General features: G+C 39.5%; 1 long non-coding RNA gene across 9 annotated transcripts; it reads left to right on the forward strand.

Annotated features, from left to right (window-relative positions):
• The first annotated feature begins 2,154 nt into the window (after positions 1-2,154).
• On the forward strand, positions 2,155-12,677 carry LOC146554922 (uncharacterized). 9 transcript variants are annotated; one of them, XR_014889266.1, is made up of 11 exons: positions 2,168-2,226; positions 2,432-2,512; positions 3,724-3,884; positions 4,421-4,582; positions 4,835-4,873; positions 5,049-5,168; positions 5,311-5,472; positions 9,332-9,445; positions 10,172-10,329; positions 10,757-10,814; positions 12,208-12,677. It is a non-coding gene; the product is annotated as an uncharacterized LOC146554922 (long non-coding RNA). The 9 variants fall into 9 exon arrangements; XR_014889265.1 differs by having other exon boundaries at positions 2,155-2,512; XR_014889263.1 differs by having other exon boundaries at positions 2,161-2,226; positions 2,432-3,884.
• The last annotated feature ends 512 nt before the right edge of the window (positions 12,678-13,189 follow it).

Genomic DNA, 13,189 nt, shown 5'->3' on the forward strand with positions numbered 1-13,189 from the left:
ATAACTTAAAAATCTTAGCTCAAATAGCTTTAAAACTGTTTGCTCAACGGGGATATTGAATTCTATAAGATAAAGCCATAAATACGTATATCTGAGTTTCCTATCAAAAGTTACAGCTGTCTTCATGAAGTTGTAAACCCTTTATTTCGCCGAGACAGTGCGTTTCTGACTTTTACATGCATTTGAATGGAGTTCTCGCACGAAACAAAGTATAGGCTTTCATTTTTTCAATAACTGGAAGCTCTTGGCTCAAACAGCTGCAAAACCTGTTTCCCCAGCACGGAGATGCTGAATTGTATAAGGCAAAGCCATATTGATGTGTGTCTGAGCCTTCTATCAAAAGTTACAGGTAACTTCAAGCTGTACAAAAACACCTTATTTCGCCGAGACCGTGCGTTTCTGACTATTACATGCATTTGAATGGAGTTCTCGCACGAAACAAAGTATAGGTTTTCATCTTGTGAATAACTTGAAAATCTTAGCTCACATAGCTTTAAAACTGTTTGCTCAACACGGGGATATTGAATTCGATCAGATAAAGCCATAAATACGCATATCTGAGTCTCCTATCAAAAGTTAGAGCTGTCTTCATGAAGTTGTAAACGCTTTATTTCGCCAAGACAGTGCGTTTCTGACTATTACATGCATTTGAATGGAGTTGTCGCACGAAACAAAGTATAGGTATTCATTTTGTGAATAACTTGAAAATCTTAGATCAAACAGCTGCAAAACCTGTTTGCTCAACACGGGGATATCGAACTTTATAAGATAAAGCCATAAATATGTTTATATGCGTCTTCTATCAAAAGTTACAGCTGTCTTGAATGAAAGCATTATAGCAGCTTACCTCGATCATGTGGTAGAACAGACACATGGGCCACCTACGTGTCCTTCTACGGCAGGAGTAGTTGCCACAAACCTGCAAAACAAAAAGAAATGATCAGGTGACATGAACAGATTTATACAGCCATAAGCAAGAGATTCTTTCTGCCTGTGGGCGTCAAACTGGACCCCCCCCCCCCCCTCCTTACTGTAACTATCAAAACTATCATAGTCTAAAACTATCATCTCATATCAAAACTATTATAATCACATTATCTGACTTTATCAGTTATAACAATGAGAAACGGTAAACAATTTGGCAAATAAATTACTTATAATTGTGCTTACCTGGTCCAAATGATCCACAGTCCCTTTGCATTTGTTATAATCCAGGATGATGTGGGGCTTTCTCTTCCCAGAGTCCTGGACTTGTAGCTCACGGTGCCTGGTGCTCAATAAGACAACCTTTTTTCTTTGCTTGGGGATGTAGGAAACCACAGCCTTGCCCCCCCCCTAGCGACCTGGACGGGAGAGACGATCATCGAATCTTACTGCCCGATTAATTTGCTCAAATCATTTTTTTTTTGACATGGTAGCATGAAACAGAAGAGCCCTGTCTCCCCATTTCACAGGCTTGTTGTCGTTTCATGTTGAGACCTGTACAGGCCAGCCAGCATCACAAGCCCCATGTAAGCCTGCAACTCCTCATCTATGTCCTTCCAGTCTTTTACTGACCTGTTGCCCCTGCAGGTTGGTGAAATGCAGGATTAGCTGCATAATGTCCTCTGCAAAAAAAAGATGGAAAGTGCTCACAGGGCTGCTGATCCTATACGAATTGCATAATGGGTTGGTCCTGGGGTTAAAATGGGGGGAGGAAAAAATGGCAGGACCTCTTCGTGTGTGGGTTGCCACATGATTTCTCCATTTTTAGATCTCCACTGGCCATCCTCCAGTCTTGTCTCTTCCTCCTGCTCTTCTTCCTCCTTCTCCTTCTCCTCCTCCGCACATGAGCTGCAAAGCTCCTCGGTGCCTGGCAAAAATTCTTCTTCGCTGTCAGAAGTATCTCCACTGCTTGTGGAGAGTGCAAAACTGCAGCAACAGCCTCCTCTAAACTGAGTGCACGCTTCATTGTGTCTGTGCAGAAATGACCACTCAGACCAGGCTGCAAAGTATTCTCATAGACTTCAAAGGTGCACCTGAATAAACATGCTATACCATACATCCAATAAGAGAGAGGAGGCACACTCTTGATCAAGAAAAAACATAAGCGCACGCCTTTGATCTCCCCCCCCCCCCCCCCCCCTCTCTCTCTCTCTCACACACACACACACACACATGCACATACATACATACACAATACCATTTTATGGTGGTTAGCTGTTTTATTGTCATGCATTTTACAAGGTAAGATAACCATGTCCTGCATTCAAAACCACTGAAAATGTCTATGGTGGTGCTGTGCCTAATATTGTGCTGGTGTATGCTGGGTAATCGCACAGCTAGCGACTGGGTGACTTTATTCACCCGCTTCGGCTGTTGTCAGTCCATATCCCCTAGATATGGACCATCTCCTGCTAGATTGTTCAGAAGGTTGTTATCATCCATCCAGATGGAGGATCACTAACAGGAGCGTGGGAAGACTCCAGAATCCACTCTGGCTGCAATCCGGTGGATACAGGAGTGTGTACAGGTAAGACCGTTTAAACGGACAGCATTTATAGAATGACTATTAAAAGTCAGACCAGCGAGTGTCAATAATGTTAATGTGGTTATGTTAGTAATACACCGAGTGCTAATATAACAGCTTTAAGATGCATTTGTAGATGTTATTACGTGTTTTACCGTCTTTATGGTGCTAGCTTAAAGTTACGGTGTAAACGTTAGCTTATATTGGAGTAAAGCTGTTACTGTTTAAACGATGTTAGCACAGAAATATTAGCTTCTGTCATGACTGACGAAGTTACTAGTTAATAAAGTTTCCAGTAAAGTGTTTAATCGCAGCCACAGACTGACAGCAAATATCTCGATTAGCTTCAGTGCATCTGTAATAAATATGTGCAAGTTTCAGTGCTTCGTTTAAACTGTATGATACTTATACTGACCCAGGGTCAGTGTAAAATACAATCCTAGCTGTGTGAACAAAGCCTGGCTCCTTTAATCCTGCATGAAAAACCTCAGGATGCAGGCTATTATTACTCTTTCCTGCTGGCACACCTGTCACACCTGAGAGTCAGCTAGAAACTTACAGTGACGTGGACATCATGCAAAGACTGCCAGACTCTGTAATACTGCGAATGATCAGTGACTCAAGTTAACACTAAACTTTAAACGGTACCTCTGTGTCTCTGTGTGCTGAACATTTAGGATTGAGTCAGGCTGCATCTGTGTTAGTCCTCTGACAGACTGGTGACCTGTCCAGGTGTGCTCTACCTATGACTACTGGGACAGGCTCTAGCTCCTGTAATAGAAATTTTATGTTATTCTCATTTAAAGCATTTAAGTGCTTATGCATAGTTGTGACACTGTTATAGACTGTTCAATGAAGGTTTCTAAAACTAGATGAACTTACTTCAGCAGTTTGAGAAAACAACTCCCTTTACAGGTGCTGATAACGTCAAGGGCACAAAACAGCATAACCATTGATCCGTTAGGTTTCATAGCGAGACACGTGAAGTGGCAGAGCTGACATGACTGAACTGTGATGTTTGATGTGTGTTTGCTCTCCTGTGCACAGTAATAAATAGCATGATCACAGCTCTTTCTGTGTTGCAGACTTTATTTAAAAAATTCCATGACATCTACTATAACTGAACCAACCTGGTGCTCTTCATTTATGGAGGCTGTTGAGTCTGAATGTTGGATGTTGTGTATCTCGTGTTCTCTGGGCTTTGTTGTCCTCAGTCTTTTTGCAGGATCAGAAAACAAAACCGGGAGGCGCGTAAATGTTTCTTCTCCATGATGTTTCTTCAAATGTTTCTTCTGGATGATGATATGACCGTGACACGGGATGCCACCTTTGGTCTTGTGACGAAGCAAAGCTCAGGAAGAAGTGTGATTAAATGGTACCCACATGTTGAGAAGGATGTACAGGGCACCTGCAGCCAAATCCAAGCTTCAGCTTAGTTGTAGTTGCAGAATGCTATAGGACTGAGACATCTAAGGCATCAAATGTTTGATTAAACGGATGAAAAAGAGAAGTTTTTTCCCTATAATTATCACTTCTTAAAATCTGTAGCAACTTCAAGTCTGTCAGCATGCTGAGCATGCTCAGAATGTGACAATATATTTTTGTTCAATATTTAATTTCTTTCAGTTGCAATTGTTAAATGAAAAAATATATATTCTTATAATTTAGCAAACGAATTTATAAAAAAAAAATACATATATCTGTATTAGTTTTAGTAAATTAATTTGACACCTGTATTGAAAATACCATATTGTATTCATACAGAATCAGTATGGTATCATTGTTTGTCTGTTCACTGATTGTTGAAGCTAAGAGCTACTTTGATCTGTTTAGATCTAAAGTATCCAAAGTTGAGTTCTAATGTTTCTTCACCCCTGTGTGTGTGATATGTGATTTCCTACATGCTGGCAGAGCAGAGCAGCAGTTTGTGCTCACAGATGGTGACAGTGTGGAGAGACGGTGGTATTTCCTCAGAAGAACCAGCAGAGTCACAAAGGACACCAGTCCATCTCACCACCTTGACTTGCTGACTGATGTTCGTCTACACTGCACAGAGGAAATCAACTGACCGAGGTTTGTCCAGTGACGTGTTATGAAATGTATATTTGTTTTATGCTTACAGATATGTTTTTCTTGACAGAGGCTCTGCAGAGGTTAGACAAAGCAGAGAAAACATGTGCTTTACATTTTACTGTGATTTACTGAGATATTTGTTGCCTGATGTTCAGCAGGAATGGAGAAATAGAATCAAAGGGAGATGTTTTTCCTGTTTTTGTAATGATGTAAGTAAATCTTCAATATTATTTATTTGCTTGGTTATATTAGGAGCGTTTCTGAGTGAGGGGGAGAGGAGTCATCATCCAGGTAAAGTGACGTGGATCAGTGGATACACTTGTCTCCCCTTTAAAGGAGACGATCCAAGTCATCCTTAAATGTTAGCGCTTTCAAATACACAAACATTTTTAAAGGACAAAAATGAACATCCAACTTTGACTGTAATACAAAATAAATCTTTGCATGTGTGTTTTCAAACTCTCAGATGGGCAGTATATCAGTCTTGGACTGTCTAACCTGCCGGAGCAGCACTGAATGACCACCGCACGAGCATGTTCCTGCAACATTCAGCATCTGATCCTTCATCTGTGTGCTTCTGCTTTTGGTAAGTAGAGTTACCCAACTCCAGTAACTCTAAACACATGCCATCCATTTCTAACGGCCTGGTTACTTCCTGTCAGTTACTTTAGAAACCATGTGGTCACCTGACCTAACACTGTTTCTTCTTCTTCTCCTTAATGTTGAAGTGTCAAATGTCAAACAGCTGGAGAGGAAACTACACCAGTGTACTGGGATGTTTCAGCAACACGTGCCAGATGCTGTTCCTTCATGGTGACATCACCAGAGACAGTCCCGCCAACCTCAGGACCCATTGATTATGATGATCTGATCCATCAAACCCCCAGCAGGTGAACTTTATTCATGACATAACACCGCAACAATGTAAAAAATTAAACAGCAACAGTCTAAATGTAAAGTGCATTCTAAAGTCCTCTTCAATAAATTGTATGCAAAGAGTCATTCAGGTCACTACAGAACCCAGAGTCTTCATCATTAAATCTCTGGTTGCTTCAATTTTTCTATCCTATATCAGATATTTTAAAGGTTAGCTTAGGTAAAGTTCCATTCTCATGGTGAGGCAAAGTGCTTTATGTGTGTGTGTGCCCGTGTCATGAACGGCTATAAAAGGCCTATAATTAAAGAACAAAGCGGGGTTTGAGTTCGAGTTGCGGCAGACTGTCACTACTTGTAAATGGAACGCAGCCTTCCTACGGCGGACAGCTAATAACAGGAATCGGACGCGGTCCAGCCAAGTCCACAGCAACCACCATAGCAACCGCCTAGCATGACCTTAAAAACATATTCTGTCTTCATAACTATCAAAATCGTGAAATGATTTGCAAAGTGTGAAAGTGTTACAGCTGCAGAGAGCTATGGCGGTATCTATGGAAGCTGTTTACATAGCTAATAATATACGATGTAACCATGGAGACAGTCAGTCACTTGAGCTAGCGGTGCATGTTTACTACAGTGAATAAGGTGATTGAGTGCACAGCGTCCACACTCTGCAGGGGGTAAAGACATTACTTCAATATTGTTTTATATTGATATATATTAGCCTTCTGTTGACCATCACCTCAGGTTCACCATTACAGTTTCAGATTACAGATGCACACTGTCTAAACACATTCAAAAACTCATGTCTCAGAAATAAGCACAGCTGTTCATGTTTGTCATTAGAGTTTTATTTGTAAGAAAATTATGAACTTCATATTGTGCATTAAATAAAAGAACATTTCACAACTCTGAGTCAACAGAAACAGGTAACAGAAATGTCTCTAATGTGTACAGTGTAGTGTAAGCATTAAAAGATCATAAAGGAAAAACTAACATTTATGTGAAACTAATTGTAATAAAAAATGAGCAGGTGCTTTATAGATTTAAAAGAAAGAATCTGAAAACAACACTTTTTTGGTCTAAGTGATCAAAGTAGAAAACAGAACTGATGTTCAAGAACAAACCGTAGCTGCACTAATATTACACATCTCGATCGTTGTACTGAACAGACATGTTGCTTTTAAAACCACATGCAGTGTGTGACCATGACTGTTCACTGAGACCATGAACGCCACTTCGCTGAAGCATTCTTCTTCTTCTTCTTGCCATTAAATTGGAAGCAGAAGCAGCACGAGCTGATTTGATCTACTGAAAGGAAAAAGCAGAACATCTGAGTTGAAACCAGTCAGCTGAAATCATTAAGACAGGAACAAATTCAATGCAGTGTCTCAAGTGGCTTAGCCTGTTACAACTGTTGATACAAGCTAAATACGGTTAACACACAGTGTCAGGGAGCTCCAGTGTGGGAACTAGTGGCTTTAGGTTTGTAGTCATTTAACTTTCATCCATTCATTCATTTAATTCAGGAGGAAGAAATGCCAGGTTGGTGCAGGCTGGTTACATGCATTTGGTCCCATGCTGTCTTTAATTAAATGACTTGGTTCATTTTATGGCTGGGCTGTATGTGGGGTTATATCATGTTATTTGGGCAGGAGTACCTGTCCCCTGTTAGACTTAGAAAGTTTCTCCATAAGTAGAGTTTCTAACTCTTCTAGCACATCTGTGGCTGACAGCTTTTTGGTGGCTCTTTTTACCCCACACTGGTTGTGAGTGTGTAAATAGCCCCACTAGTTATTTTGGGTTGCAGTTAACTAGGGAGGAAGGGGTGGGTATGCCATGATTAGGTGAATAACAATTATATGTGATACATAAATTTCACAATGCATGCATATATCTCTATCAATTAAACCTGGCCTGAGGGCTGCCATTTTTTACATTCAGTTATTTCTCTTAGAAATGTTGGAACTAAATAATGAATGTGTTACAGTTAAAGTGAAACACTGGTCAGTGTAAATGGCTCATTGGGACACAGAAACCTTTAAATTAAACCTGATATCTAGTGTCAAACAATATCAAAGCTGTAAAAGATGTTTACATTCAGAATTTATAAAACTATGATTGTAAATAAATTCAAACAAGTGAGCTTTTCTCTTTGTGCTGAATATCAACACTGTGGTTTCTTAGACTGTAAGCTGTACTTTAGTGCAACCAGTTGCAGAAGCTGCCACTCCAAATGTCTTTTGATAACAAGAAAAAAATACCTTTTCAGTACACGGCCTGAAGTTCTTCTCCGACATCTTCTGCAATCGGCTTTGTCTGCTGGTTTGAAGACAATAAACCACAAAAAAGATGATTTAGTCACTTTGTCTGCGTCATGCAGCTCGAATGTGTCGTGTAACGATGTTGAATAGCCGTCGTTATCCCTCTGCTTTGAGCCTTTTATCAAAAGTTACAGCTAACTTCATGAAGTTGTACAAAAAGGCTTCATTTCGCCGAGACAGTGCGTTTCTGACTATTACATGCATTTGAATGGAGTTCTTGCACGAAACAAAGTATAAGTTTTCATTATGTGAATAACTTGTATTTTACACTGACCCTGGGTCAGTATCAACTTCATGAAGACAGCTGTAACTTTTGATAGAGGACTCACACACACACATATTTATGGCTTTGCCTTATAGAATTCAGCATCTCCGTGCTGAGGAAATAGGTTTTGCAGCTGTTTGAGCTAAGATTTTCAAGTTATTCACAAATTGAAAACCTATACTTTGTGTCGGGCGAGAACTCCATTCAAATGCATGTAATAGCGAGAAACGCACTAACGTGGTGAAATAAAGCGTTTTTCCATAAACTTCATAAAGACAGCTGTAAATTTTGAGAGAAGACTCACACACACATTGGGGGGATATTGAAGTCTATAAGATAAAGCCATGAATATGTTTGTCTGAGTCTTCTATCAAAAGTTACAGCAAGCTCTATGAAGTTGATGAGAAACGCGTTTCTCACTGTTACATGCATTTGAATTTAGTTCTTGCCCGACACAAAGTATAGGTTTTAATTTGTGAATAACTTGAAAATCTTAGCTCAAACAGCTGCAAAACCTATTTCCTGAGCACTGAGATGCTGAATTCTATAAGGCAAAGCCATAAATATGTGTGTGTGATTCTTCTATCAACAGTTACAGCTGTCTTCTTGAAGTTGATACTGACCCAGGGTCAGTGTAAAATACAATCCTAGCTGTGTGAACAAAGCTTGGCTCCTTTAATCCTGCATGACAAACCTCAGGATGCAGGTTATTATTACTCTTTCCTGCTGGCACACCTGAGAGTCAGCTAGAAACTTACAGTGACGTGGACATCATGCAAAGACTGCCAGACTCTGTAATACTGTGAATGATCAGTGACTCAAGTTAACACTAAACTTTAAACAGTACCTCTGTGTCTCTGTGTGCTGAACATTTAGGATTGAGTCTGCATTGACTTTATTTATTGAGACTTTAATGTGCTAAAAGCAGGTTGAAGACAGCTCAGAAACATTTGAAGATTAAAATTTAGCATTATGGCTGCTGGTGGTTTGTAAAGCCTATACTCAGCTGTAGTTTTTGTTACTAATTTATGTTTGTTGTTGTTTAACACAGATTTCAGAAGAGCAAATATGCTTAATAGTTTAACTAGATTTCATTTGTCAGTGTGGGACTGCTGAGTCACCTGAAGAACTCATTTCATTCATTCTCCACATGATGTTCATATACAGAAATGTTTCACAGGAACTGGTTCCTCCCAAACTGTGAACTAGTGTGTTTCCATAGATTATCTCTGTATGAATGTACTTTTAAATGAAGGCAAGTGTTTGTCCTTTTTTGTTCCTCAGTTACAGTACGTGATATCTTGATATCAGGCGGTCAACACTGGGGGAAGACAAGAAGCAGACGTACTTCCAAGAGGGAGCTGCAGTGAGGACACAGCCAGGTCACTGAGGTCAGAGGTCAGAATCTGAAACAGCTCAGGTTTATATTTTAGGGGTTATAAAAAATCAAAATGTATTTATGAAGAAACCTTTAAATAATAGTCATAATTATGATTATTATAAGAAATATCAAACATTTAAGTGGATTTTCTGTTACACATGTTGTATTAGCCCTGCAATAAACTGGCAGCCTGTCTTTGTCCTGTATCAGCTGGGATAGGCTTCATCCTCCCGCAACCCTGAATTGGATACATTGTATTCCAATTATGTAATCTGATCATTTACAAACTCAAGGTATCTAATCAAAATGTAAGTAATAATTATAAAATGGGAAAGCAGAAATAAGTGTGACATAAATGTAAATGTGTTAGCTGACATAGAGGACAGCTACATGTAGTCTGAAAAACCTTTGTTGTCAAGTTTGCAGGTATATCAGCACGAGACATTCTTACATAGAAGAGTCTGTTAAAGTCTCTAACTCAGCGAAGCATTATTGGTCCCGTCTGTTTGGATAAATATAGTAAGTTGATGTTTGTCCATTTATTGACACATTTTCTTAAGTGCTTATCCAGTTCAGGATCACAGTGGAGCTGCAGCTGGATATGTTCATTAAATAAACCTTACAAAAGTTAACAATAAACCTGCATCCATGTACGTTGTTGTCCACAGGATAAGAAAATCAAACTGGAACACTGTGGAACATGTTAATAAATGTTTGTGTGTTTATGCCTGTGTCTTTCACAGGAGGCGCTGGAAGGTTTCCCTAATAGTTCCTGGTGAATCAAAGCAGAACCATAAAGGTTGCTGGATTGCATGATGGCCTTACCCCTGAGCAGTCATCCTGTTAAAGGAGGAACCAGTTAGAAGCTGTTTTCAAAGTAGCTGAGCAGATTTCATCTCAAGTAAGCGATTAACTGTTTGTTCATCTGTTCTGCCACTTAAAGAGCATTTAAGGACGTCTTTTGAGTGTCCAGCTGAATTAATTCTACTGGCTCTCATGGTCATTTGTTATTATAGACATATTTTTCATGTTCATCCAGCTATTTAGTAAATTCTATCTATTTAGTAATATCCGTCAGCTATAAAATGTAATATAAATATAAAAAATATCTAAATATCTCCTGCACTTTATATTTTAATGATGTAAGTCTGTTATCGTGTTACATTAGCATTCCTCACATATCAATGAGATGCTGTACAGTACAATCCTACTGACGCAGCAGAGGGATAACGACGGCTATTCAACATCGTTACACGACACATTCGAGCTGCATGACACAGACAAAGTGACTAAATCATCTTTTTTATGGTTTATTGTCTTCAAACCAGCAGACAAAGCCGATTGCAGAAGATTTCGGAGAAGAACTTCAGGCCGTGTACTGAAAAGGTATTTTTTTCTTGTTATCAAAAGACATTTGGAGTGGCAGCTTCTGCAACTGGTTGCACTAAAGTACAGCTTACAGTCTAAGAAACCACAGTGTTGATATTCAGCACAAAGAGAAAAGCTCACTTGTTTGAATTTATTTACAATAATAGTTTTATAAATTCTGAATGTAAACATCTTTTACAGCTTTGATATTGTTTGACACTAGATATCAGGTTTAATTTAAAGGTTTCTGTGTCCCAATGAGCCATTTACACTGACCAGTGTTTCACTTTAACTGTAACACATTCATTATTTAGTTCCAACATTTCTAAGAGAAATAACTGAATGTAAAAAATGGCAGCCCTCAGGCCAGGTTTAATTGATAGAGATATATGCATGCATTGTGAAATTTATGTATCACATATAATTGTTATTCACCTAATCATGGCATACCCACCCCTTCCTCCCTAGTTAACTGCAACCCAAAATAACAACCCGTTCTCACTCCCAAAGCGTAACATTTTACGCTAGGTGACAAATCGTCACCATATTACGTTTTCGGCTACCCACCACGTTCCTAAATGACGACCTCGGAAAAAGAGGAAATATGAGAACCGTCTGGACTGAACCTACACATGTTCGCTCTTTTTCTTCAAATCGCTTAGAAACACGCTATTTAACATCATTAAAGTCCTGGTTAAGGTCAGGAATAAGGTTATGGTCAGGGCTAGGGATAAGGTTAGGTTTAGGGCTGGAATACAGGGCTGGAACGTCTACTACCGCGGGAGCGTCATTGCACTGGATTCCAGCCATAACCCGCCGCGTACCATAAGAACGCCGAAGGTCTCCTTTCGCGTTCCTCAGGAACGCCGCGGGACGTGACAAAACGTCGACATGTTACGCCTCGGGAGTGAGAACGCTCTGAAAATAACTAGTGGGGCTATTTACACACTCACAACCAGTGTGGGGTAAAAAGAGCCACCAAAAAGCTGTCAGCCACAGATGTGCTAGAAGAGTTAGAAACTCTACTTATGGAGAAACTTTCTAAGTCTAACAGGGGACAGGTACTCCTGCCCAAATAACATGATATAACCCCACATACAGCCCAGCCATAAAATGAACCAAGTCATTTAATTAAAGACAGCATGGGACCAAATGCATGTAACCAGCCTGCACCAACCTGGCATTTCTTCCTCCTGAATTAAATGAATGAATGGATGAAAGTTAAATGACTACAAACCTAAAGCCACTAGTTCCCACACTGGAGCTCCCTGACACTGTGTGTTAACCGTATTTAGCTTGTATCAACAGTTGTAACAGGCTAAGCCACTTGAGACACTGCATTGAATTTGTTCCTGTCTTAATGATTTCAGCTGACTGGTTTCAACTCAGATGTTCTGCTTTTTCCTTTCAGTAGATCAAATCAGCTCGTGCTGCTTCTGCTTCCAATTTAATGGCAAGAAGAAGAAGAAGAATGCTTCAGCGAAGTGGCGTTCATGGTCTCAGTGAACAGTCATGGTCACACACTGCATGTGGTTTTAAAAGCAACATGTCTGTTCAGTACAACGATCGAGATGTGTAATATTAGTGCAGCTACGGTTTGTTCTTGAACATCAGTTCTGTTTTCTACTTTGATCACTTAGACCAAAAAAGTGTTGTTTTCAGATTCTTTCTTTTAAATCTATAAAGCACCTGCTCATTTTTTATTACAATTAGTTTCACATAAATGTTAGTTTTTCCTTTATGATCTTTTAATGCTTACACTACACTGTACACATTAGAGACATTTCTGTTACCTGTTTCTGTTGACTCAGAGTTGTGAAATGTTCTTTTATTTAATGCACAATATGAAGTTCATAATTTTCTTACAAATAAAACTCTAATGACAAACATGAACAGCTGTGCTTATTTCTGAGACATGAGTTTTTGAATGTGTTTAGACAGTGTGCATCTGTAATCTGAAACTGTAATGGTGAACCTGAGGTGATGGTCAACAGAAGGCTAATATATATCAATATAAAACAATATTGAAGTAATGTCTTTACCCCCTGCAGAGTGTGGACGCTGTGCACTCAATCACCTTATTCACTGTAGTAAACATGCACCGCTAGCTCAAGTGACTGACTGTCTCCATGGTTACATCGTATATTATTAGCTATGTAAACAGCTTCCATAGATACCGCCATAGCTCTCTGCAGCTGTAACACTTTCACACTTTGCAAATCATTTCACGATTTTGATAGTTATGAAGACAGAATATGTTTTTAAGGTCATGCTAGGCGGTTGCTATGGTGGTTGCTGTGGACTTGGCTGGACCGCGTCCGATTCCTGTTATTAGCTGTCCGCCATAGGAAGGCTGCGTTCCATTTACAAGTAGTGACAGTCTGCCGCAACTC

The sequence above is a fragment of the Mchenga conophoros genome, linkage group LG17 (genome assembly GCF_057382185.1).
Source record: "Mchenga conophoros isolate Kocher_MC1m ecotype Shallow Benthic linkage group LG17, M_conophoros_male_GT1.1, whole genome shotgun sequence".
NCBI classification, from domain to species: Eukaryota; Metazoa; Chordata; class Actinopteri; order Cichliformes; family Cichlidae; genus Mchenga; species Mchenga conophoros.